Genomic DNA, 25,665 nt, shown 5'->3' with positions numbered 1-25,665 from the left:
GGAGGCAGTTGTAATCATGATTAGAATGGGAGGACTATTTTAGTCTAGCTCAGGAAATTTTCTCCAAGGATGGACTGGCTTGGGGAAGCCAAGAGTTGATGGTGAGAACAAGCCTCAGGTCTCCAACTGGTGTTCCTTGAGGCTAAAACTGCTGAGTCCTTAAGAACCATAAGACTAGCAATCCTTTGGGCTGGACAACTGGTAAATACATTGCAAAATTACTTACTATAGTTGATTAATGACCTTGTATCTCTGGCTTTTGACATTACTGATAGGTTGGTCATGTCAGTGTTAAATCATGACTATAAATGATTAAGAAATAAGGGCAATACTTTCTTTTTATTTCTAATTATTTGAAACATTATTGCATTTTTAAAGTATTTTTTTTAAATTGAAGGGTAAGAGATATATATATCTAATATATGTATACTTTAATAAATATCACCTCCAAAGTGAACTAAGTGAACTTTATCATGGCTCTTGCCATTTAAATATTGTCTTAGAAGCCTAAAAAGGGGTAAACACTGAGTTAAATTACTTAAATTAAATTACTTGTTATCTATTTTTTTAAAGATTTTATTAATTTGAGAGAGAGAGGGAGAGAATGTTTGGGGGCAGGGGAGGGGCAGAGGCAGAGAGAGAAGCAGACTCCCCCCTGAGCAGGGAGCCCAATGCAGGACTCAATTCCAGGACCCTGAGATCATGACCTGAGCTGAAAGCAGATGCTTTGCCAATTGAGCCACCCAGGTGCCCCAAATTGCTCAATTATATGATATTCTATAGCCTCTTGGCTATACCAGGATTCTACCACTTGCATCTGACAAAACCTGTCAGATTTGAGATTTATTTTAAATCTCAGAAATAATCATTGTACACCTTCTGACTTGAAAAAAGAAAAAAAATCAGTTCATGTTCCCTCATGTAGTGTTATGTATGCCATTATGTGACTCTTGTCACCATTTTTTGTTCATTTAATTTTTGGTTTTCAGATATTTTTATTTTTTAACATGAATATTTTAGTGCTTTTTGATTCTGTGTTTTTGTCATTTTATTCTTGGTACATATTCCCATTAATCGCAAACTATGATTCCGGTCTAATTTATGCATACTGAAAGTCATACTTTTTTAAATATTTAAACTTAATAGACCTGTCTCAGAAAATAACAAACAATACAGTTTCTGGAATTTTGGCTATTAGCTAGTTATTCAGACTATCTGTAAAATAACATTTTAAATAGTAAAACATATAGCATTAATTTTGATGATATCATTTTCATTGTTGTTAATATTTTGGTCAAAAATTACATTTAAAAAAGATTGCATTTCCTACAATGTTCTCTATAATCAGAGCATGCTGAAATCCATTTATGTCCTTAAGAAACTGATTTACTTCTGCATGAATCTAATAATAGATATTAAGACCCTTTTTTAGATTTAAAACTTTTATCAGCAGAAAATATGAGGGAAAGGAAAGGAAAAAAATAAATTAGTTATAAAGCTCAAGAAAATATGAAACCAGAACCTTTCAAGAATATCATTACCATTGTGCATTTTCCCCTCTTAGGTAATTCTGATAATACACAATGGAATAGGAATGACAAGTAACATTTTTCCCTTTATCCATTGAGTTAAAAAAAATGTATTTACAATATTAAAATATTTAAAAATTGCTGCATTAGCTAACAAAGGAAATACTGGCCAATTACTGGCCCATAATCCAAAAGAAATTAGGACAGGCTTACTGGAAATTAAGAAGTGAAGTCAATAATATTACACTTAGAATCTCTCTTTTTTTTATTCTCTTTGTTCTCTGTTTTTAGGAAATCTTGTCTGTAGAGAAAATCTGAGTGTATTTGCTTCAGGCAGATGTTTGTTTATATTCTCTTAGGTTAGTGACTCTGGGAATAACAGAAGTAGAGGGTATGCACAGCAATGAATATAAATATTTGAACCAATGTACATTTTTGGAGCAAAAAGAAACCATACATATCCATTAGCATGTGGAAATAACTTGCAAAATTATTAGTCAATCTTTATTTTTAAAAATTTTAAATCTATAACAAAATTTTGTAGTAGAGGTATTCCAAAAGATATTTTTAAAGAATAAATGTTGTCACTGGAAAATTACAACTAAAGTGATTCGTAATTCCAGAATGCCACCACAGAACAAACTACTACAAAGATGTGGCATGATTTTCACTCTTTTTAAGATTTTATTTATATAACAAATAATCCACAAAGACATACTTTTTGCAAATTTTCCTTAAACTTCAAATGTATATGAAGCGAAAATTGATAGTGCCACTTTACCATACCATTGCAATGTTCCTCTCGACATATAACTGTTGGGCCTGTCATCTCCTGGAGTTTTTGCTCTATTGCACTAACATACAATTAATTGTACCTATAATATACATATATACATAAGTATTTTATATGTTTGTAATGCATGCATATGTGTAACCTTTTGTATGTATATAAACATCATATGGTATAACAATTCATATATGTATATGTGTATATATATAAATACATATAAGTTCATATACATACATACAAATACATAAATATAAAAATGCATTTATAAATATCATGTTCTTCAATCTTTGACACCTTTAAGTTTTGCTTTCAGTACTATGAACTGTTATCTTGAGGATGCCTTTTAAAGTGGTTTTGACAATAAAGTTCCAACTTACCAATTTACCAGAATCAAATGTTGTTTTGAATTGTGTCTTCTTATTGTTTTAAAAGAACATTAAAAGTTGGTAGATAGAGGAGTCAAGATGGCGGAGAAGTAGCAAGCTGAGACTGCTTCAGCTAGCCGGAGATCAGCTAGATAGCTTATCTAAAGATTGCAAACACCTGAAAACCCATCGGCAGATCGAAGAGAAGAACAGCAATTCTGGAAACAGAAAAACAACCACTTTCTGAAAGGTAGGACCGGCGGAGAAGTGAATCCAAAGCAACGGGAAGATAGACCCCGGGGAGAGGTGCCGGCTCCCGGCAAGCGGCGGAGCAACGGCGCACAAAATCAGGACTTTTAAAAGTCTGTTCTGCTGAGGGACATCACTCCAAAGGCTAAACTGGAGCGAAGCCCACGCGGGGTCAGCGTGGCCTCAGGTCCCGCAGTTGTCACAGAAGGATCGGGGGCGTCTGAGTGTCGCAGAGCTTGCGGGTATTGGAACGGGAAAGCCGGCTACAGAGACAGAGCCGACAGTGAGCTCGCAGCTCGGTGTTACCTTGAACCGGTCGCAGGCTCCGTGAGCTCAGAGCGCGGTCGGAGGTCAGGCAGACGGGAGTAACTGGCGCTGTTCTCTGAGGGCGCACTGAGGAGTGGGGCCCTGAGCTCTCGGCTCCTCCGGGCCGGAGACCAGGAGGCCGCCATTTGTATTCCCGTTCTCCAGAATACTACAGAAAGCGCTCAGGGAACAAAAGCTCCTGAAAGCAAACCCGAGCGGATTACTCACCCCGGCCCCTGCTAAGGGCCTTGCAATTCCGCCTGCGGCAAAGACACTTGAGAATCACTACAATAGGCCCCTCCCCCAGAAGATCAACAAGAAATCCAGCCAAGACCAAGTTCACCTACCAAGGAGTGCGGTTTCAATACCAAGGAGAGCAGCAGAATTCCAGAGGAGGAGAAAGCAAAGCACGGAACTCATGGCTTTTTCCCTGTGATTTTTTTTGGTCTTGCAGTTAATTTAATTTTTTTCTTTTTCATTTTTTGTTTTTTTTTCTCACCTTCTGGTAAAATTTTTTTTTAACTTTTACCTTTTTCTTTTTAACGTTTTTTAACCAGTTTATCTAATATATATATTTTTGCATTTTATATTTTTCTTATTTGTTTTCTTTTTTTAAATTCTTCTCTTTTTTTTTCGTTCTTTTTTTTTTCTTTTTTCCTTTTTGAACCTCTTTTTATCCCCTTTCTCCCCCCTCACGATTTGGGATCTCTTCTAATTTGGTTAAAGCATATTTTCCTGGGGTTGTTGCCACCCTTTTAGTATTTTACTTACTCCTTCATATACTCTTATCTGGACAAACTGACAAGACATAAAAATTCAACACAAAAAAAAGAACAAGAGGCAGTACCGAAGGCTAGGGACCTAATCAATACAGACATTGGTAATATGTCAGATCTAGAGTTCAGAATGACAATTATCAAGGTTCTAGCCAGGCTCGAAAAAGGCATGGAAGATATTAGAGAAACCCTCTCGAGAGATATAAAAGCCCTTTCTGGAGAAATAAAAGAACAAAAATCTAACCAAGTTGAAATCAAAAAAGCTATTAATGGGGTGCAATAAAAAATGGATGCTCTCGCTGCTAGGATAAATGAGGCAGAGAAACAATTAGTGATATAGAAGACCAAATGACAGAGAATAAAGAAGCTGAGCAAAAGAGGGACAAACAGCTACTGGACCACGAGGGGAGAATTCGAGAGATAAGTGACACCATAAGATGAAACAACATTAGAATAAGGATTCCAGAAGAAGAAAAAAGAGAGAAGGGAGCAGAAGGTATACTGGACAGAATTATTGGGGAGAATTTCCCCAATATGGCAAAGGGAATGAGCATCAAAATTCAGGAGGTTCAGAGAACGCCCCTCAAAATCAAGAAGAATAGGCCCACACCCCGTCACCTAATAGTAAAATTTACAAGTCTCAGTGACAAAGAGAAAATCCTGAAAGCAGCCTGGGAAAAGAAGTCTGTAACATACAATGGTAAAAATATTAGATTGGCAGTGGACTTATCCACAGAGACCTGGCAGGCCAGAAAGAGCTGGCATGATATTTTCAGAGCACTAAATGAGAAAAACATGCAGCCCAGAATACTATATCCAGCTAGGCTATCATTGAAAATAGAAGGAGAGATTAAAAGCTTCCAGGACAAACAAAAACTGAAATAATTTGCAAACAACAAACCAGCTCTACAGGAAATATTGAAAGGGGTCCTCTAAGCAAAGAGAGAGCCTACAAGTGGTAGATCAGAAAGGAACAGAGACCATATACAGTAACAGTCACCTTACAGGCAATACAATGGCACTAAATTCATATCTCTCAATAGTTACCCTGAATGTTAATGGGCTAAATGCCCCTGTCAAAAGACACAGGGTATCAGAATGGATAAAAAAACAAAACCCATCTATATGTTGCCTCCAAGAAACACATTTTAAGCCCGAAGACACCTCGAGATTTAAAGTGAGGGGGTGGAAAAGAATTTACCATGCTAATGGACATCAGAAGAAAGCAGGAGTGGCAATCCTTATATCAGATCAATTCGATTTTAAGCCAAAGACTATAATAAGAGATGAGGAAGGACACTATATCATACTCAAAGGGTCTGTCCAACAAGAAGATTTAACAATTTTAAATATCTATGCCCCCAACGTGGGAGCAGCCTACTATATAAACCAATTAATAACAAAATCAAAGAAACACATCAACAATGATACAATAATAGTAGGGGACTTTAACACTCCCCTCACTGAAATGGACAGATCATCCAAGCAAAAGATCAGCAAGGAAATAAAGGCCTTAAACGACACACTGGATCAGATGGACATCACAGATATATTCAGAACATTTCATCCCAAAGCAACAGAATACACATTCTTCTCTAGTGCACATGGAACATTCTCCAGAATAGATCACATCCTCAGTCCTAAATCAGGACTCAACCGGTATCAAAAGATTGGGATCATTCCCTGCATATTTTCAGACCACAATGCTCTAAAGCTAGAACTCAACCACAAAAGGAAGTTTGAAAAGAACCCAAATACATGGAGACTAAACAGCATCCTTCTAAAGAATGAATGGGTCAACCAGGAAATTAAAGAAGAATTGAAAAAAATCATGGAAACAAATGATAATGAAAACACAACAGTTCAAAACCTGTGGGACACAACAAAGGCAGTCCTGAGAGGAAAATATATAGCGGTTCAAGCCTTTCTCAAGAAACAAGAAAGGTCTCAGGTACACAACCTAACCCTACACCTAAAGGAGCTGGAGAAAGAACAAGAAAGAAACCCTAAGCCCAGCAGGAGAAGAGAAATCATAAAGATCAGAGCAGAAATCAATGAAATAGAAACCAAAAAAACAATAGAACAAATCAACGAAACTAGGAGCTGGTTCTTTGAAAGAATTAATAAAATTGATAAACCCCTGGCCTGACTTATCAAAAAGAAAAGAGAAAGGACCCAAATAAATAAAATCATGAACGAAAGAGGAGAGATCACAACTAACACCAAAGAAATACAAACTATTATAAAGAACATACTATGAGCAAATCTACGCCAATAAATTTGACAATCTGGAAGAAATAGATGCATTCCTAGAAACATATAAACTACCACAACTGAACCAGGAAGAAATAGAAAGCCTGAACAGACCCATAACCAGTAAGGAGATTGAAACAGTAATTAAAAATCTCCAAACAAACAAAAGCCCAGGGCCAGACGGCTTCCCGGGGGAATTCTACCAAACATTTAAAGAAGAACTAATTCCTATTCTCCTGAAACTGTTCCAAAAAATAGAAATGGAAGGAAAACTTCCAAACTCATTTTATGAGGCCAGCATCACCTTGATCCCAAAACCAGACAAGGATCCCACCAAAAAAGAGAGCTATAGACCAATATCCTTGATGAACACAGATGCGAAAATACTCAACAAAATACTAGCCAATAGGATTCAACAGTACATTAAAAGGATTATTCACCACGACCAAGTGGGATTTATTCCAGGGCTGCAAGGTTGGTTCAACATCCGCAAATCAGTCAATGTGATACAACACATCAATAAAAGAAAGAACAAGAACCATATGATACTCTCAACAGATGCTGAAAAAGCATTTAACAAAGTACAGCATCCCTTCCTGATCAAAACTCTTCAAAGTGTAGGGATAGAGGGCACATACCTCAATATCATCAAAGCCATCTATGAAAAACCCACCGCAAATATCATTCTCAATGGAGAAAAACTGAAAGCTTTTCCGCTAAGGTCAGGAACACGGCAGGGATGTCCATTATCACCACTGCTATTCAACATAGTACTAGAGGTCCTAGCCTCAGCAATCAGACAACAAAAGGAAATTAAAGGCATCCAAATAGGCAAAGAAGAAGTCAAATTATCACTCTTTGCAGATGATATGATACTATATTTGGAAAATCCAAAAGACGCCACTCCAAAACTGTTAGAACTTATACAGGAATTCAGTAACGTGTCAGGATATAAAATCAATGCACAGAAATCAGTTGCATTTCTCTACACCAACAGCAAGACAGAAGAAAGAGAAATTAAGGAGTCAATCCCATTTACAATTGCACCCAAAACCATAAGATACCTAGGAATAAACCTAACCAAAGAGGCACAGAATCTATACTCAGAAAACTATAATGTGCTCATGAAAGGAATTGAGGAAGACACAAAAAAATGGAAAAATGTTCCATGCTCCTGGATTGGAAGAATAAATATTGTGAAAATGTCTATGCTACCTAAAGCAATCTACACATTCAATGCAATTCCTATCAAAGTACCATCCATCTTTTTCAAAGAAATGGAACAAATAATTCTAAAATTTATATGGAACCAGAAAAGACCTCGAATAGCCAAAGGGATATTAAAAAAGAAAGCCAACGTTGGTGGCATAACAATTGCGGATTTCAAGCTCTATTACAAAGCTGTCATCATCAAGACAGCAGGGTACTGGCACAAAAACAGACACATAGATCAATGGAACAGAATAGAGAGCCCAGAAATAGACCCTCAACTCTACAGTCAACTAATCTTCGACAAAGCAGGAAAGAATGTCCAATGGAAAAAAGACAGCCTCTTCAATAAATGGTGCTGGGAAAATTGGATAGCCGCATGCAGAAAAATGAAATTGGACCATTTCCTTACACCATACACAAAAATAGACTCAAAATGGATGAAGGACCTCAATGTGCAAAAGGAATCCATCAAAATCCTTGAGGAGAACACAGGCAGCAACCTCTTCGACCTCAGCCGCAGCAACATCTTCCTAGGAACATCGCCAAAGGCAAGGGAAGCAAGGGCAAAAATGAACTATTGGGATTTCATCAAGATCAAAAGCTTTTGCACAGCAAAGGAAACAGTTAACAAAATCAAAAGACAACTGACAGAATGGGAGAAGATATTTGCAAACGACATATCAGATAAAGGACTAGTGTCCAGAATCTATAAAGAACTTAGCAAACTCAACACCCAAAGAACAAATAATCCAATCAAGAAATGGGCAGAGGACATGAACAGACATCTCTGCAAGGAAGACATCCAGATGGCCAACAGACACATGAAAAAGTGCTCCATATCACTCGGCATCAGGGAAATACAAATCAAAACCACAATGAGATATCACCTCACACCAGTCAGAATGGCTAAAATCAACAAGTCAGGAAATGACAGATGCTGGCGAGGATGCAGAGAAAGGGGAACCCTCCTACACTGTTGGTGGGAATGCAAGCTGGTGCAGCCACTCTGGAAAACAGCATGGAGGTTCCTCAAAATGTTGAAAATAGAACTGCCCTATGACCCAGCAATTGCACTACTGGGTATTTACCCTAAAGATACAAACGTAGTGATCCAAAGGGGCACGTGCACCCAAATGTTTATAGCAGCAATGTCCACAATAGCTAAACTATGGAAAGAACCTAGATGTCCATCAACAGATGAATGGATCCAGAAGATGTGGTATATATACACAATGGAATACTATGCAGCCATCAAAAGAAATGAAATCTTGCCATTTGCGACAACATGGATGGAACTAGAGTGTATCATGCTTAGCGAAATAAGTCAAGCAGAGAAAGACAACTATCATACGATCTCCCTGATATGAGGAAGTGGTGATGCAACATGGGGGCTTAAGTGGGTAGGAGAAGAATAAATGAAACAAGATGGGATTGGGAGGGAGACAAACTATAAGTGACTCTTAATCTCACAAAACAAACTGAGGGTTGCTAGGGGGAGGGGGTTTGAGAGAAGGGCGTGGGAATATGGACATTGGGGAGGGTATGTGCTTTGGTGAGTGCTGTGAAGTGTATAAACCTGGTGATTCACAGACCTGTACCCCTGGGGATAAAAATATATGTTTATAAAAAATTAAAAATTTAAAAAAAATTTGGTAGATAAAAAAAGATTGAAGTCTATCCATTCTTTTCTGACTACAATGCTATGATAATAGAACTGAACCACAAGAAAAAAAAATCTGGAAAAAGGAAAATACTTGGAGATTAAATGACTTGCTATTAAACAATGACTGGGTCAACCAAGAAATCCAAGAGGAATAAAAATTCCATGAAAACAAATAAAAATGAAAATACATCAGTCCAAAATCTTTGGGATGCAACAAAAAGTGGTTCTAAGAGAAAAATTTATAGCAACATAAGCCAACCTCAGGAGCAAGAAAAATCTCAAATAATCTTACATTACACCTAAGGGAGTTAGAAAGAGAAGAATAAGGAAAACCCAAATCCAGCAAAAGTAAGGAAATAAGAAAGAGTAGAACAGAAATAAATGATATAGAAACTAAAAAAAAAAAAAAAAAAAAAAAAAAAAAAAAAAAAAATAGGACAGATGAATGATACCAGGAGTTGGTTCATTGAAAAGAACAAAATTGATAAACATCTACTAAGAGTTATTAAAAAAGACAGAGAGAGAGAGAGGACCCAAATAAGCAAAATTACTAATGAAAGAGGAGAAATAAAAACCAACACCACAGAAATACAAACAATTGTAATAGAATATTATGCAACTCTATGTGCCAACAAACTGGACAACTAGAAGCAATAAATTACTGGAAACATATAACCTACAAAACTAAAGCAGAAGGAAATAGAAAATTTGAACAATTGTCAGCAATGAAATTAAGTCAGTAATCCAAAAACTCCCCCAAAACAGAAGTCTAGAACCAGACTGCTTCAGAGGTGAATTCTTCCAATTTTTAAGGAAGAGTTAATACCCATTCTTCTCAAACTATTCCTAAAAAATTTCCATATTCAATATGAGGCCAATATCACCCTGATACCAAAACCAGATAAACACAGCACAAAAAAGAGAATTACAGGCCAATATCACTCATGGATATAAATGCAAAAATACTCAAAAGAATACTAGCAAACTGAATCCAACAATATATTTAAAAAAATTATACACCACTATCAAGTGAGATTTATTCCTAGGATGCAAGGGTAGTTCACTATTTACAAAACAATCTTACTGACACATCAAAGAAAGGTTAAAGACCATATAATCATTTCAATAGATGCAGAAAAAGCATTTGACAAAGTACACCATCCATTTATGATAAAAACCCTTAACAAAGTAGGTCTAGAGGGAACATATCTCAATGTTATAAAGGCCCTCTATGAAAAACCCACAGCCAACATCATATTCGGTGATGAAAAACAGAATTTCTCCCTAAGTTCAGGAATGAAACAAGGATGTCTACTCTCCCCACTTTTATTCAACATAGTATTGATAGTCCTAGCCACAGCAATCAGACAAGAAAAAGGAATACAAGGCATCCAAATTGGTAAGAAAGAAGTAAAATTTTCACCGTTTTCAGATGACTTGATACTATATACAGAAAACCCTAAAGACTCCACCAAAAATCTACTAAAACTGATAATGAATTCAGTAAAGTAGCAGGATTCAAAGTCAATGTACAGAAATGTTGCATTCCTATACATTAATAATGAAACAGCAGAAAGCAAAATTGAGAAAACAATCCCATTAACAACTGCACCAACAATAATTAAATATCTAGGAATAAACTTAACCAAAGAGATGAAAGACCTGTACTCTGAAAACTATGAAACACTGATGAAAGAAACTCAAGACAATGCAAAAAAAGTAAAGAAATTCCATGCTCATGGGCTAGAAGAACAAATATTGTTAAAATACGTATACTATCCAAAACAATCTACAAATTTACTGCAGTTCATATCAAAATACCAACAGCATTTCTCAAAGAACTAGAAAACAAAATTCTAGAAAACAAAATTCTAAAATGTTTATGGAACCACAGAAGACTCCAAATAGCCAAAGCAATCTTGAAAAAGAAAAAGCTGGAGGTATTATAATTCCAGACTTTGTTATATTACAAAGCAGTAGTAATTAAAACAGTATAGTATTGGCATAAAAATATACATAGATCAAAAGAATAGAATGGAAAACTCAAAAATAAACCCACAATTATATGGTCAAATAATCTTCAACAAAGGAGGAATAAATATAAAATGGGAAAAAGTCTCTTTAGCAAATGGTGTTGGAAAATTGGACAGCCACATGCAAAGAGTGAAACTGGACTTTTTTTTTTTTTTTTAAGATTTTATTTATTTGAAAGAGAGAGATTGAACACAAGTAGGCAGAGTGGCAGACAGAGGGAGAGTGAGAAGCAGGCTCCCCACTGAGCAGGGGGAGCCCGACACAGAGCTCAAGCCCAATCACAACCCAAGCCAAAGGCAGTCACTTAACCAACTGATCCACCCAGGAGCCCGTGGACTACTTTCTTTCACCATACACAAATTAAACTCAAAATGGATAGAAAACTTAAATGTGAGACCGGAAACTAAAAAAATCCTAGAAGAGAGCACAGGCAGTAATTTCTCTGACATTGGCTGTGGCAATATTTTTCTAGCTACATCTCCTGATGCAAGAGAAATAAAAGCAAAAATAAATTACTGGGACTATGTCAAAATAAAAAAATTTCTGCACAGCAAAGGAAACAACCAATGGAACTAAAAGGCAACCTACTGAATGGGAGAAGATATTTGTAAATGACATATCTTATAAAGGGTTAGTATCCAAAATATATAAAGAACTGATACAACTCAACACTCAAAAACATAATCCATTTAAAGATGGGCAAAGGACATACGGAGACATTTCTTCAAAGGACACATAGAGATTGTTAATAGAAACATGAAAATATGCTCAACATCACTCATCATTGGGGAAGTGAAAATAAAAACTACAATGTGACATCCCCCCATACCTGTCAGAATGGCTAAAATCAACAACATAAGAAACAAGTGTTGGAGAGGTTGTGGAGAAAAGGAACCCTCTTGCACTGTTGGTGGGAATCTAAATTGATGCAGCCATTATGGAAGACAGTATGAAGGTTCCTCAAAAAATTAAAAATAAACCTACCCTATGATCCAGGAATCACACTATCACCAAAATACAAAAACACTAAATCAAGGGGATACGTTCATCCCTATGTTTATAGCAGCATTATTTACAAATAGCCAAATTATGGGAACAGCTGAAGTGTCTGTCAATAGATGAATAAATGAAGACATGGAATGAATATATATATGTGTGTGTGTATATATATATATAATAAGACAATTAAAATACAATTATATGTGTGTATGTGTATATATATATATATATATATATATACAGCCATAAAAAAGAATGAAATCTGCAACAGCATGGATAGAGCTAAAGAGTATAATGTGAAACAAAATCTGTTAGAGAATGACAAATACCATATGATCTCACTCATGTGTGGAATTTAAGAAACAAAACAAAGGGAAAAAAAGAGAGGTAAACCAAAAAACAGACCCTTAACTATAGAGGATAAACTGATGGTTCCCAGAGGGCAGAAGGTTGGGGAGCGGGATGCAGATTGAAGAGCACACTTACCATGATGAAATGAAATAAAATGGTTTTGACAGTGAGGTTTCAATTTATCAATTTACCATGATCAGATGCTGTTTTTAATTGTCTTATTATTTTAAAAGAGCATTAAAATGTGATTTGTTTTCATTTGTCATTATGCTTCTTAAATTATTCTAGGTGTCTCCTTTCCTAAATACATGTTAGTTTGTAAAAAGATGTTTGAAATATTGCCTTTTGGCACTTGTAACTTTCTCTCTTTAAGCATTACCATATTCTAGACCATGAACGGTACCAAATGGAAGCTCTCTTAATTTAAGCAGTGTGAAGTAATGGGACAGATCTTATTCTAGGTGCCAGTAAATCTGGGTTTGGAATTCTGCTCTGGTAGTCGTAAATAATCAATCCCTGATCCAAGAGATCATTTAAAAATGTAAAGTGTTTAAATACACATAGAAGTTAACCTGAGCAATGGAGTGCAATGTACTCGTTCTGTCAGTAAGGCTTGTTAAAATTAAAAGGGTTAAAAATGAAGAGGATTATAAGGAAATACAATAAGAATTTCAATATTTTGTTTAGAATAAGATACAATAAGATAAAAGCTGTGTATATCATATTTAAAGATTAAAATTTTTGATGTGAACTTAAGTTCTTAATTCCATAGTTATTCAGAGATAATCAGTGCTTAGATATATTAACTTTTTAAAATTCAGTACTATTTGCAAACTTTGGCGTTATAAATCATGAGACACGGAATACCCATTTGATTATTTGTCCAAACAATTTGCTGTTCCATAGTCCAACATTTTCTTTGTTTCAAAGTTCTTTAAAATCATGGTAGCTTTAGGGTGCCTGGGTGGCTCATTTGGTTAGGCAACTGCCTTACGCTCAGGTCATGATCCTGGAGTCCTGGGATTGAGTCCAGCATCGGGCTCCCAGCTCCATGGAGAGTCTGCTTCTCCCTCTGATCTTCTCCCTTCTCATGCTCTCTCTCACTCTCTTAAATAAATAATTAAATAAATAAATAAGTAGCTTTGCCTGAAATCACTTGGACATTTGTCAGAATGTACTCCTGGGAAAAACATAACCCAAATTTAGATATCTGAGAACATCCAGTTACACCAGTACTCCAAAACTGCCTTAGAAGGATTACTCCTAAGATCTTGTATTTTAAAATTAAAGAGAACTTCACTTTCAATGATTTGAAGTATCTATTTGCACAAAATCAGTCACTTACATTTGGGGTTTCCTTTAAAACCAGTGAGGACTGATTGTGGCATACAGGGGGCATTTCAGCACAATAGGTTCAATGAAAGAGTTCAAATCAATAGGGACTAATTTAAAAAAGACTAATTTAAAGATAAAGGATACTGCCTTACAATTTAAAACAGGTGGGCTTTTTTGAGAATATTTTTCTCCATGTTTTTGTAGGATGAATCCAAATACAATGGCTTTTATTCTTTGTAAGAGGCTCCATTAAGTTGACTTAATTCTGACATCAAACCACTAAGAGAGAGACTAGATACCATCCTTGAGATCATTCTAAATCCTGTGCTTTTTAATATTCATAGGCTTGGATACAATAGAACAAACTTGATCATATTTCAAGTTGTGTTTATTGTACAAGAATCATATAATGTATTATTATATTTATAATACATAGTAAAAAATAAATCCTTGAGCCAACACTGCTATTAAATTAGAAATCAGTTATAGTCTTGAAGAAAAACTGAACTTAAACAAAAAGCTTTGGGGACATAAAGAACATTGAACTCCAAATATTGGAGGATCATCTAAAATGTTACTTTGGTATATTTTATAACAATACACAACTACCTTTCATTTTCACTTGTAGTCATACAAAATCAAAGGCTGGCATAAATATTCATAAATACTAGATATAAAAATACATGTGCTTTGTAGAAAATTTCAAAATTTTCATTTACATTATTCATTAAAGACAGATATAACAATATAGCAGAATTTGAGATTTTTTTCTAAAGATATGACCCCTACGTTCATGTGTGAGTACCAATTGTATAAGTCATATACCAGTGCTTACTTTAAAAGAAAATGAAAATGTACTGTATGTTCAAGGTTGGATGAACCCTGAAATTTGTCCTAAAGCCTAAGAAACTCATTCACTGGTAGAGAAATATGGGAGGGAAAGTCTCTGACATTTACAAAATCATATCATTCCTGTTGCTTTTAAATTTATATTTCTTTATATTTCTATGTAAAGTTGACCAAACAATAAATCAAGTGATTATTTCAGTTTTGATTCTGTAGTTTTTCAGATGATTTTAGGAAAGGTTCATGTTGTCAAATCAGGCTAGCAGTTTTCCTGAGAGAGAAAACGGAAGAACTTGTCAACTAATACATGTCACCAAACCATACTGCTCATCGTATATCAAATCAACTTATCAAAGAACTTATTATATGCTACCATGAAGAGGAAAAGAAAAAGAAACCATGATCCTTCCCTTCAAGAAGCTACTATTTTACTGAGAAGCTTAGATAACTTATCCTTCATAGGAAATAACTATTTCATCATCAAACTTCCATAGAGGGAAGTGAAGCTCCATTTTTCTCATCAGAAAGTAAAAAAATATGAGATGGTTAGGATTCAAGATAGGATTCATTGATCCAGTCTGTAAGGTTGGTAGAAAACAGTAAGCACGCTTTGCACAATTCTACCTTGGTTTTCATAGGTACCTAGGCTTTGCAAGCCTAGATTCTCTATTCCCCATGTAGTAAGTGGGTTCCTTAGTTTATTGTGTCTTAAGCTCAATATAAAGGAAAGATAAGAGAGGACTATTGGACTTCGTATTAAGCTGCATCCTCATATACAACTTTTATCAGTAATAATGCTCATATATGATCACCTGTCTAATGCCTGGGTCCTAGGTCTGTACTTGGGACAAATTCTTAAAATTCCAACATATATTTTGTTATATAGAAACTTTGAGAAATAATCATAAATACTAGTTTAAGCACTGAAATACGACGTGGAAAATTCAAGACATTTGGCTAAGCCAAGTCTTTGCCCTTAGATTAAGAGGATATTCATTAAAATACTTCAGATTTGGTGGTTGGCTATCCCAGTTCCCCTGGATCAGGGCCTAGATTGCAGGTGGTGAAGGAATCCCAACAGTAGACATCAGAATGAGATTCATCGGGCTAGGACTGAGCATAATAAAAAATTAGCTATATGATTTTTCAGATTTTAATTTCCTTAGACTTAGAATTTTAGCCTTTGATTTCTTTATAATTTAATTTGAAGAAGCAAGTTATCTGACTTATGGCCTTTAATTTGAACTGGAATATGATCATGTGAAGGAATAAATATTGTTCAAACCTGGCATATTTTAATAATGCTGACATTTAACAATTGGAGTAATTTTCTATTGGCATTTGGATTCATTGCATAATACCCATGAGCCATCCCAGAACACATGGCTGGATATATTTGATATAAGAATTAGACTAGGGTGTGAGTATTTTTGCCCGGAATGCCTTTCAGAGCTTTGAGGCTTAAGGGACAAAAGCCAAACTGCCCGTCAGTGATACTGGGAGCGTTCACAATGAAGATAGATAATTAGAGATAAGAGAGCAGCTTCAGGAAGGCAAAAATCATACTTTCCTTATGTAATGCTGACCAGCCTCCCTTTGGTTGACTCTAGGATCAATCTGTGAAGCCTGGTGGGTTAGGAAAAAGAGGTGCTGGCGGGGAGGAGCACCTAAATTCATCTTCTGTGAGGGAAAATATGTGTTCACCCCTCACACCCCCACCCCTCCAGCCCTGATTCCTGCATAAAGAAGAGTAATTCTTTATAGAGGAATTGCTGATTGAACTGAGAAGACTGAACTGGGAGCTGAGCAGGGATGCCCAGCTCAGCTTTGCCTTTATCCCAGATGCTGCTTTTCTGAAATTGCCCAAGTCCCTTGGCATCATGCATCACGTGCTAAGCTCCTTGAGGCAGCTTCCGTTCATCTGTTTAAGCTGCTTTGAATTCAGAGAGGAGGGTACAGAAGCATAAGTGATTGTAAATAAGCATGTGTTTAAAACATTTATTTGCAAAACATTGCCAGGGATGTGGCATTGTTTGTCCTTGGAATGCACTGAATGCAGCCAGGCAGTGCCCTTACAAAAGAATTGTCCTGATTCAAGATGGATAGAGCAGTCACAGAGCAGTCAAAAACAAGCTATTCTAATAAATTGTTTGATAGGCAGTTTTGGGTACTTCCTCGCCCACCTTCCTATCTCTTGGATCCAAAGAGCTAAGAGACAGGATTCTGCCGTTGCTGCTGCGGGCTGCAGCTGTTTTTTTTTTTTTTTTTTTTTTTTTTTAAAGATTTTATTTATTTATTTGACAGACAGAGATCACAAGTAGGCAGAGAGGCAGGCAGAGAGAGAGAGAGAGAGAGAGAGGGAAGCAGGCTTCCTGTGGAGCAGGGAGCCCGACGCGGGGCTCGATCCCAGGACCCTGAGATCATGACCCGAGCGGAAGGCAGCAGCCCAAACCACTGAGCCACCCAGGCGCCCCCAGCTGTTGTTTTTAACTCTTTATATCCATACATATTTTTCTCCTCCTGTGTTTCATCTACCTTTTTAGCAAAGTTTGACCTTCACCTGTACTATGTATTTCCAATTACAGTCTTCTCTGTATCAACCTACCCTAGGTTTCTTCTGAATAATTGTTCCCACATGAGACAAGTTTCCCCGGCAGCCAATGCCACTAATTCCCTAAATCCCTCTCTCCGTCTACCAGAGCTCAGGATTTATTTAAATATCATACAGATAATTTAAATGTTTTAAATAAAACTCCCAGGCTTAACATTGGGGAAGTTAACTTTGGAACTTTCAGCACCAAAAAAACTTAACAAGTAATAAATTTTTCATTTACTACCATAATTTTAAAAAATATTTCTTCATTTCACTGTTATCTGTCTCTCCAACAAGATTTCTAGATATCAATGCATTTCCTCTAAAATTATAAGCGGTGCAAAAATAACCAAGGACAAGTGAATATTCCAGTGCCTCCAGAGTAATTCATAGACTTGAATGTTAAGTAAACATCACCGGAAAGGAATAAAATGCTATAAATACAGTGCACTAATTTAAAATTACCATATGGCCAGGACCAAATCTATTCCTTTGCCTGTAATAATTGCATTTCAAAATTCAACTCAATTTTTTTTTCTTTTTTAGAAAAAGAGATATTAATATTATGACAAATTCTAAGCAGTCCAGCAGAAATCACAAGTGCATGACCAGTTTTTAGGACTGATAATAAATTTCCCTTTATTCTTTTGCCCAGCCTTTCCGAAATCCTGTAAAAGTCAGTATGGGTCCAAAGCTGATCCCTTGTCTAGTTCGTACAAATAATGTCCTTAAAAGAGTGAAAATTATCAGACAGCTGCAGCAGTTCAGCTTACAGGGAAAACGTAGAATGTCATTTTCAAGGTAAGTATGCAGCTGTCTTCCTGTCACTTAAGGTTTTTTAAGACAAATCCAATTAAATGTCTACCTAAAAAGGTTGACAGAATAATTCTTTGCATACTAATGAAATTTGTCATAAGGTAGTACAACCACAATTCTGCTTCTATATTCTGCCTTTGGTGAGCAACGTGGAAGCTTTTCTTATTTGAAATAAAATATGTAACTGCCTTCCTGACCAAGATGCTTATGGTGTATATTAAACTAAATTGTATTTTGTTTTTTACCTAAACTTCTTTCCTCAATAGGAAATAGAGCATTCATCAGGATGGGAAATGCTGAATGCTTCCTGAGTGAAAGAGGAATTTTTATCTGGTCTTCTGAATTAAACATGTTTCTTAACTCCCTCCTCTCTACTTACTTTTTTGTTTTCTTTGTAGTATGTGAGAAAAGTGTTTTGAAAATATTTAACCTAGGAACTGAAATCAAGCCTGACCATCAACCACTTTCTTTTTCCTCAGTTCTCAGGTGTACTTTTTTTCTATATATTTTTTTCTTTTTTCCGATTTATTCTTTCTCTTTTTAAAAATTTTTTAAATTTCTTTTCAGTGTTCCAGCATTCATTGTTTATGTACCACACCCAGTGCTCCATGCAATATGCGCCCTCCATAATACCCACCACCAGGCTCACCCAACCTCCCACTCTCTTCCCCTCCAAAACCCTCAGTTTGTTTCTCAGAGTCCACAGTCTCTCATGGTTCATCTTCCCCTCCAGTTTCTCCCAACTCACTTCTCTCCATCTCCCCTTAAGTTATATAGCTGGCAAAACCTTTCCAAATTCCAACTTTTTGTAGGAATTTCATTCCAATAAGCCTCCTTTCTCATCATTACGAATTTGTATCCAGGGTCTGTATGTAACAATGTGATGACTAAATTCTTGGTGAAGTTTCATATTATTATCTATTGAGTAGATAGATGTCCTGGTTGAAGGTCGATTTATTTAAGACATTACTTTATTTGTTGCTTATATTCATCACAATTAAAAACTGGAACCGTAAATTATTTTTTTGAAAAGTAGATTTGTGTCTATGACTTGAGCTTGAAAATATGCACCTGGGTGGCTCAGTTGGTTAAGTATCTGCCTTCAGTTGATGATCTCAGGGTCCTGCAATCAAGCCCAGAATCAGGCTCCCGGCTCCACAGGGAGCTTGCTTCTCCCTCTCCCTCACCACACCCTCCACCCTCTGCTCGTGCTCTCTCTCAAATAAATGAATAAAAAAAAAAAAAAAAAAAAGTAAAAAAAAAAAAAAAAAAGTAGAATATGCACTACATGAGGCATTGGCTAGTGTCTTTGTAGTGGATTTCCTTAATTCAGATTTATAGTCTATTTTGCTAATATGTACAGATTGCTACTATATTTAGTACTGCATTAGTGCAGACCTATGTATTAGTTGTAATGGATATTATTTTAGCAGTTGACAAATTAAATATAAGTACTGAGGATAGGCTATAGGATAAAGGAAGCCAGTTCAGGTGAATCTAAGGCATACTTTCTTAGTGTTTAAAGGGGATAGAAGAAAAAAAAAGCTATTTCTGGGGAAACATACTGTTTAAATGGGGAAGAGTTCATATTCATAATACCTTCTTATATAGTTTATTGATATTGTTTTTTTTTTTTTTAAACACTGGAAGGAAACTTCACATATACCTATGTGTGTCTGAGAAAAGAACACTGAGACCAGGTTTGTAATATTTATTTGTCATCATGTAGTAAGCATTATTAATGGTAGAGCCTGTGCTCTGACTCCTACTTTTTAGTAGTCCCTCCACACTGGCTCTCATATATACAGAATTCTTGTTTCCTCAGAATTACTATCCCTGTTGCTAGGAAAAAGAAAGTCATAAAATGTGAAAATATGCAGTAATGAACTGATCACTATAAAATTCTGCTTGAAAGGAGCTTTTATTTCTGCTAATCATGTCACCTTTGTTGTCCATATCTTAATCGGCTTACAGCACACTGCGAATAAATGTTAAAACATTACATAAAGTGTGAGGGGAAACTGAAAGTTTTGGTTAGGTCAAAGAGCAAATTTGAGCATCATATTTTTAAAACAAAGCCATAGTCAAGATCTGACGTGATATATCAGTTAACACCTCTAGAAGAGAAAAGTCTATAAGGGTTATAAAGGAACACATTAAAGAAAATTTCTAATTATCATGAGAGCCTTGCAGGAAAATTAATGAAAAACTTCATATTTTGGCAAAAGTGGTTTTTTTAAGTACTGAAATCAGACATGAGGTAAAGAATACTATGTCATAAGAGAATATAATTTTGTCAAAAGTTTATGTAAAATTAAAACCCCTTTTAATTTTTACTAAGGAATGTTGTATAGTTTGTTAAATAGAAACTAAAACTCCCTACTTAGTGTAGTATGATTTTTTAAAGAAAACAATTCTGCATTTCCCTCCACTATTTACTATGAAGTGCCCCGCATTTAAATGAATTTACTATAAATAAACTTCTTTGGAGTGGATACTGTACTCATTTTAAATACAGCTATTGAGGAGTTTTGGTAACAGGATACAGTTCTGATAATTGAAGAGGGAGAGCTAGGTTCTTGTCTCACAGGATCATAGAATGAATCCCACAGACAAAGGAGAGCCAGTAAAGCGATAGTTTCATTAAGCAAGGATACAGAAAAAGTGAGAGGGGTCCCAAAATGTTGCCACTGAGGGCTTTGAGGGTTGGTCTTTTATTGAAACCTAACCAGGGAACTTAAATCTTTTTAACATCTCTGCGGGCAGGACCACTGATTAAGGACTAGTGATAACATCTTTAATGGCTTACTTCTTTTTAGGGTCTGGTTATTTTCTGTTGACCAAGGAAACTGTCATAAATAAGAGTCCCCTGCTCCCTCCCACACACCTAGGACAGGGTGGTCTGGTGTGTTCCCTTATTTTTGGTTTTCTTATACCTTTGCATTTTGGATTTCTGTGAGCCTCATCACGTAGCCTCCTATCTGTCTCTCCTTATCTAGCCTCGCCTGTCCCTTACTCATAATCACCACCACAATCCAGAGAAAGAACATTCATCACCCACAACTGAAAAAGTTTTTCATTTGCTTTTGCAACCTATTCCTCCTATCACCCTGAGCCCTAGACAATCGCTGTGGATTTACTTTAAAAAAAAAATTTTTTTTTTTTTGAGATGATTATAGACTCAGAGAAAGAGCTGTTGGAGGAGGTCATCGAGAGGACGTCTTCGCATTCACCTGCAAGCTGGACCCTAGCAATCAGAGGCTCCTTTTCCCCATCACCTGTCCTGAATATACATGTTTTGCCCACTTTTCCCCTACTAGGAGCTATTTCAATAACACAGCTTTGAGAGATTAACATATTATTGAGACTATCTGCACAGATACATGACTAAACCCAATTAGGGCCTCTATATAATCCCATGAGTCCCTGTGGGTGGGAAAGGGCGGGGTGCGTGGAGATCTTTTCGCTTTCTGTTTGTCGACTGCTGAAGACAAGCCTGGTAAGTCAATTCTATTGTTTATTAAACCCACCATCTAATTTTTTCTTAGCTATTGGGGTTAAGGACCAGTTTCAGGTTTCATCCAGGAATTCCTGAGGTTGCAAAGCAGCAAAATGGTCAGCCTAATCCTACCACCTTGCAGCTGCACGCTAGCTGGTGGTAGAAGATTCACACTTAACTCTTGGGTGGGGAAGGAGCCATTTCCCCCTGGGGCTTTGGCTGCAGTGGAACGTGTATTGTCAGAAGAGTTTCCTTCTAGGCTTCTAGTTTCCCAGTCCTTTGGCTAGAGTGAGCAGGTTTTCGGTGCTCCTCTTCTCTCTGCCTATAGAAATGCAGTTGACTTCCAAATCTGAAATACTGCAATTGTTATAAACTCAGTTCTAGTGGCTTTTTGGTATTCCATCAGATTTTTTATATAGGTAAGGTAATTATTGTCTTTGAGAATAAAGGCAATTTTACTTCCCTTACTTTCTTGTTCTCTTTTTTAACTGGCTGGAAATCTAGCACAATGCTGATTATGAATGCCAAGTATGAATAGTGACCATCAACTTCTTTATTTTGCTCCTGGTGGTGGGGGAAAATACTCAATTTTCACAACTGTGAGGTTAGTTGCTTGTTTTATTTGTTTTTATAAGGGCCCTTCATTAGGTTCTGGAAATATCCTTGTGTTTCTTGTTGACAGACTTACTGTTTTTTTGTCATATGAGGAATGGATGTTTTTCTGCATATATTGTGAATATTGTGTGGCTTTTCTTTTAAATTATGTGGTGAATTTGAATAATTTTCAAATATTAAATCAAACTTGCATTCTCGGGATAAACCCATTAGGGTCATGAGGTATTATTACATATGCTATGAGATTTGATCTGCTAACATTTTAACATTCCAGTCTAGATCCTCAAAACACCAAACTGTACATGTGTACACTTTAAAAAATATGCAAGTGGTGACCACATGGATGGACCTAGAGGGATTTTGCTAAGTGAAATCAGACTGAGAAAGATACATACCATAGGACTTCATTTATATATGGACTTTAAAAACAACAACAACAAAGAGCACAAATGAATAAATGAAAGCAAAACAGAAACACACCCATAGATAAAATAAATTGCTGGTTGTCAGAAGGGAGAGGGTGGGGGATGGGCAAAATCAGTGAAGGGGAGTGGGAGATACAGGCTTCCAGTTATGGATGAATGTCATGGGAGTAGAAGATATTGTATACGGACTATACATGTATACATACCATATACATATGGTATGGTAATAGTGTTGTCTGGAAGTGGCTACAGTAGCTACTACATTTGTGGCATGCATAGCATAATGTATAGGCTTATGGAATCACTGTGGTACACCTGAAACTAACGTAACATTGCTAACTATAATAAATTGCATCTGTGTTAACAAATTTAGTTTTCTTAAAATTCCTGAAATAATTTTAGTGTCTGAATGGATTAGAAAGTCTTTTCAATTATTTGGAAGAGTTGGTATGGAATTAGTATTACTACTTGAAATGTAGAATTTACCATTAAAATCATATGGGCTTAGGGTTTTCTTTATGGAAAGTTTTTAAATAATAAATTGAATTTCATGAGTCAACCTGCAAAACTATTCATGTTGTCTAGTTCTGAGTGAGCTTGGGTTACTGCTCTTGCTCCACGTTGTTACTGCACCTTAGAGGGTAGCAAAATCCTCTTTCCTTTCTACTCCAACAGCTCTAGTGTATATTGTCTGGAGGCACACCTACTCTATGCAGGAAAGTACCACGCTTGAGACCACTAGGAGAAAACTTTTCTAAGGGGGAAAAAGAAAACACAAAAGATCAGAATGAAATAATGGGTCATACTTTTTTTTTTTTAAATAATTGATGAAATTTATAGCAAGAACAAAACTCTGCTTTCTAATGTTACGACAGGGTACTACCATTGAAATGAATGGTGTTTAGAAAAAAAAATGCTTCTTTACCTCAAAAATACATTTAGGAATCAGGTACTCAGGTCTGAAAATCCTAGAGATAAATTTCTTGACATCTATATGCATCTATATGATATCTATATGCATATTGAAATTTATTTTGAACTTTTAGAAATAAAAATTGACCATCTTTCTTAAAAAAAAAAAGTCTAAAAGTCTAAATGAAATGTACTCTAGAAACTTAGTTATTTAAAGCTTGTAAATCTACATCTAGAGAAGAACATTATTGAAAAATCTGTCTAAAACCAATAGTAGTGGTTAACTCAGATGAGATGGAAAAAAATCTTATAGGGGAAAGTTTAATAAAGAACTTAAGTAGATGGGTTTTAATAAAGTATCACTAATCTCAATCTAATGTGACAATTTAAAATTTGCAAGAATGATGCCTTTTAATATATTTTTGAGAATGACCTCCAACTTGAGTAATTTATAAGTCCATACATGGCTCTAGCATAACTTGTACCCAAATATCTCAAAATAACTGAGTTGGAACGGCAAATGTTGCATTTACAGGTTTCCTGAAAACACAAAATGTAGGTATGTGTGTATGTGTGTGAAAGCAAGAAAGTGTGTGTGTCCAATAGTGTACACATGGAAAAGAGAAGTAATCGAATTTGTCTGCTCCTTTTTACAATGCATCTCTGCATACATGTAAAAGCTATCAAACAGAATTATCAGGATCCCATTTTTTAGGCTTAACAGCTTTAACATGTTCTGAAGTATAATAAACCACTGCTAGGGCTGTACGTGGAGACCTTTGTCTAGTTCTATAAATGTAAATGAATTTGTACAAAAGCTAGCCAGTTCAGTGGAAAAAGCCCATCTACCAATGACTTGTTTTCCTACAAAATGTCAAATAGCAGAACAGACATGTTAATGCAAATCTCAGTCAACATCGGTAGTTAAGTTCACACTGTTACTAAGGAATTCTACTTAAATATATGCTAGCTATTTTGATTAGAAAAAAACTAATTCAATTACAATGTATTTCAAATTTTTATCTGTACTCTCAAATTTAAAAATCCAGAATAAGTCACGGTGGTCACCTACCAACTGAGGATTTGATCATCTGAATTGCATTTTTCTTTGTATCTCTTTCCTAGTCTAGTGCCTACTAGAAGCTTGTTACTGCTTAATTAATCATGGATTGGCTGATTTATTATAAGTGACAAGTCAATGTCTGTTTGGTCATAGTGATTAATTCTTTGTATGCAGAACTATCTCTCATTTTAGAAAGTTATACTAATTAGTTTCTAGTATGTAAATAATATGTATATCAAAACTTAACATGCTATTCTTAGTCTCAGGTGCATAAAGCGTATGACTGTTTTTTTTTTTTTTAAAGCCCAAAATCTAAGTTCAAAACCGTAAATCTATACTACAGTTTGCTTTCAGCCAAATCACTATTTCTAATGATACTAATGCATAATCAATATGTCATCAGTTTCTATTTCCTTCGTATAAATTGCTATCTTTATTACTGGTCAACACACTCCTATGTCCATACCCATTTAAAAAAATTCAAGATATTCCTGTTACATAGGTCTTAAATTTTAAAAATATAAAGTTGGTTCCAAAACCTTTCCTATAATTCGGCAATTACCTTTAATTCAAAGCTATTCCTTTTTGGGGGGAGGAGTTGCTTTGGTCATCAAAATTTTGATCTGTCATAAGCCCTTTTTTCCCATTTAATAAATCAAGTGATTAATCAGTACATTGAAGTGACTAAGTCATATTATAGTATTTTGAAGAATGTAAGATTTGTCCTTTCTCAGATGCTTAATATTTAGTCCGCATGAGAGAATTCTAAATTGATACAGAAATCTCCGAGGAAGATTGAAGACGACTGGATAGCTTTTCTGGAACATGCGGTTTTATATAAAAACAGACTGCAATAATGGGTCTTCTTCCATAATTCATAGTAAGCTATTAAATGATTTAATGCACTTTTGGATTTTATAGTGCTGTGAACTACTTCAGTAACAAACACGTTAGCTCCTCGGGCATTATCCTTCATCTGTGGACTTCACCCTGTCTCCTCTTACCTCCCCTCCTTGCCTATTTATCTTCAGAAC

General features: G+C 35.7%; 1 pseudogene; it reads left to right on the top strand.

Moving 5' to 3' along the window:
• The window catches only part of LOC131830211 (proteasome subunit alpha type-1-like), a 187,359-nt pseudogene that overhangs the window by 8,149 nt on the left and 153,545 nt on the right, over positions 1–25,665 (top strand).

The sequence above is a fragment of the Mustela lutreola genome, chromosome 4 (assembly GCF_030435805.1).
Source record: "Mustela lutreola isolate mMusLut2 chromosome 4, mMusLut2.pri, whole genome shotgun sequence".
Lineage (NCBI taxonomy): Eukaryota > Metazoa > Chordata > Mammalia > Carnivora > Mustelidae > Mustela > Mustela lutreola.
This window is presented reverse-complemented; position numbering and strand designations above follow the sequence as displayed.